Source organism: Rhinopithecus bieti, unplaced genomic scaffold (genome assembly GCF_001698545.2).
Source record: "Rhinopithecus bieti isolate Rb0 unplaced genomic scaffold, ASM169854v2 scaffold_7212, whole genome shotgun sequence".
In the NCBI taxonomy this organism is placed as follows: Eukaryota; Metazoa; Chordata; class Mammalia; order Primates; family Cercopithecidae; genus Rhinopithecus; species Rhinopithecus bieti.
In genome coordinates, this window is record NW_016806198.1 from 2,871,471 (window position 1) to 2,874,844 (window position 3,374).

A 3,374-nucleotide genomic window follows, 5' to 3' on the forward strand; every position below is an offset into this window, starting at 1 on the left:
TGATCTCTGATCTCTGCTCACTGCAAGCTCTGCCTCCTGGGCAGCGCATGCCGCCATGCCCAGCTAATTTTATTATTATTATTTTTTTGTATTTTAGTAGAGACTGGGTTTCACCATATTGCCCAGGCTGGCCTCGAACTCTTGAGCTCAGGCAATCTGCCCGCCTAGGCTTCCCAAAGTGCTAGGATTATAAGCGTGAGCCACCATGCCCAGCCTACAATTTCTTTAGTTCTTATCGGTTAATTCAAGTTTACATTTCCTTTTGTGCTAATTTTAACATTTTATATTTTTCTAAAAATTGTGCATTTCATCTATTTTCAAATAACAATGCTTATTTTGAAAATGTCAAATTAATACATAGTTTTTCAAAACATTAATTCTGTAAATATTTCTTGTGTTGAAAGTAATTTCCCTTTTTCTTTTCTGTAACTGGTTATTTGTATTTTTTATCTTCTTTGTGATTAATCTTTTCAGAGATCTGTCATTGATATTTTCAAAGAACTGACATCATTTGATTCATTTCAATGTTTTATTGTTCTTTATTATATTGATTTCTGCCTTGAGCCTTATTATATGTATCCTTTGTTCTTTGTCTTTTCAAACTTCTTAAGTTTAATAATTTATTTGCTTTCAGCCTCTTAACTTTCTAATATCTTAAGTTTATGCTTAATTTATTTGCTTTCGATTTCTCTTGTTTCCTGTTAAATGTATTTAAAGCTCTAACACTTTTTCTAAGTATTACTTCAGTTGTTTTCACAAATTTTGGCATCTGCTATTTTCATGGCTCATTCATTTCTAAGTATTTCGTGTTTACCTTAAGATTTTTGAAAGTTGAGCTAATTTTAGCCCAAATGTCTAGGCATATGGAATTTTTAACATATGAGATTACTAGTTTATAGACATGTGAGATATCTGCGGTGTTCCTTTAGTTATTGGTTTCTAATTTGATTGAAGAGAGTCAGATAATGTGTATGATATTGATCATTTGGAATTTATTGAGGTTTTCTTTGCATGATTAATGTTTGTAGTACGGAGGGGCTTCAAGATGGCTAACTAGAAGCATTTCAGGTGCTCCTCCTCCCCTTAAAAGAACCAATACAGTGTGTAGACAATCACACTTCAAATACATCATCCAAGAAAGAACACCGGAATTCAACAGAAAAGTGATAGGAAACACTGAAGAAGTAAGTAGAAGAAAGAGAGGCAGCCTGTTTGACTGGCATCAGCTGGGAGCCAGGAGTGACTTCCCTACATGGGGAAAGGGTTAAGTGAGAGACTTTCAGCAGCTCACATTCCCACCATGGAATTATGCAAATCTGCCCACCCTGGATCCTCCCAACCCCTGAGAATAACAAAGGGAGCTGCTGGGAGACTGTGACACAGAACTGCTCCAGGGAGGGAGCTCATGCTGTGTCCCATACACTTTCTGAGACCTATGCAGATATTGCAAGGTGTCATTTTTAAGCATAGCCTTTAACAAACTGCCTGCTTTCCTGGGGCCCAGCAGCACTGGGACTGAGGTGTTAAGGAAACTTGGGCTGTTGCTGTTGGGACTGCAACATGAGCTGGGAATGGGCTCCCACACCTGGGGCTGACAAGGAAGCAATATATGGGCTGTAGCTGACAGTGCTGGGAAGTAAGTGCCATCAGGACTGAGACTGGGATGTGAGCTGGGCCCACGTTGCTTCTGGGATTCATTGCAAGTTCGGTGGGAACTCCTGCAGCCAGACTGAGATGTGAGCTAGGTGCAGGCTACCACCATGACTGGGGGCCATGCCTCATCAGAATTTGGCATGAGAGGGATGCATATTACCCACTGCTTTAGGCTGTGGCCACTGAGGCTGGCTTCACAATGTCAGGGACTCAACGCAGCTGCTACCATCCCTCACCCAAGTGGTCCACCTGGGATCTGAGGATGCGTCTGCTCACCATGGCTGGCACCCTCTCTCCTCATTTAGAGGCCTGAGCATAAGTCTGCCCAATCCAGCTTTATCCCCAACTCTAAAGCTCAAAGCTTGGGGTTCTGGGGATTTCTCAACCCAATCCAACATATTGAATACCTTAACACTCCTCCCAAGGGCCTGAAGTTTGGGAGGAGTCAGACTGGGAGCCTAAATACCCAGTCACTACAACCTCAGCTGACACCTGTCTGTCAGCACCACATGCAGGTCTAGCGAACTGGTCATTCCAGCACACTGCAGCCACCGCCAAAACTAATACACACTGCTTGGGACCCAGAGAACCATCCTACCACAGTTATTGCCATTGCCTACGCCACACTGGCTACCTCAAGGCCTAGGAACCAACTCATCCACCCACTCCACTGCTGCTACTACTGGCATCCCAGAAAGCCACCTTTAGGCTCAAGAATTGGCCTGTAGATAGCAAACAAACCAACACAGATGTCAGCATGCACCACCCTAGGGTACAAGGATACACATGCTCACCCCACCACTGCTATGACTAGGGCCTAAAGACTGGCCCACTTGACATTCCAGTCTCGAACACAACTATGCCACAGCCTCCACTAATAACTGCACCCTGACGTAATAAGGAAATCACAGATACCACTAATGTTGTTTACAACCAAAGAAATCATATGGAGACTACACTACTACACATCACAGAATCAAAGCCAAAGTGCTCAACCAACAACATCTTCTAGAAAAAGATTTTTCCCTATGAAAGTAAATTTAAAAATAGAAGTAACTGTTACAGTCACCAGATGCACAGATAACAAGATAAGGACACAGGAAACATTGAAAACCAGGGAAATATTACACCTCTAAAAGAACACGATAATTTTGCAGCAGTAGTTATTAATCAAAAAAAAAATTATTGGCTGGGCATGGTGGCTCATGCCTGTAATCCTGGCACTTTGGGAGGCCAAGGCAGATGGATCACTTGAGGTCAGGAGTTTGAGACCAGCCTGGCCAACATGGTAAAACAGCATCCCTACTAAAAGTACAAAAATTAGTGAGACATGGTGGCACACACCTGTAATTCCAGCTACTTGGGATGCTGAGGCACAGGAATCGCTTGAACTCGGGAAGCATAGGCTGCAGTGAGCTGAGATAACACCACTGTGCTCCAGCCTTGGTGGCAGAGTGAAACTGTGTCAAAAGAAAGAAAGAAAAGGAAAGAAAGAAAGAAAGAAAGAAAGAAAGAAAGAAAAGAAAGGAAAGAAAGGAAAGAAAGGAAAGAAAGGAAAGAAAGGAAAGAAAGGAAAGAAAGGAAAGAAAGGAAAGAAAGGAAAGAAAGGAAAGAAAGGAAAGAAAGGAAAGAAAGGAAAGAAAGGAAGGAAAGGAAGGAAAGGAAAGGAAAGGAAAGAAAGGAAAGAAAGGAAAGAAAGGAAAGAAAGGAAAGGAAAGAAA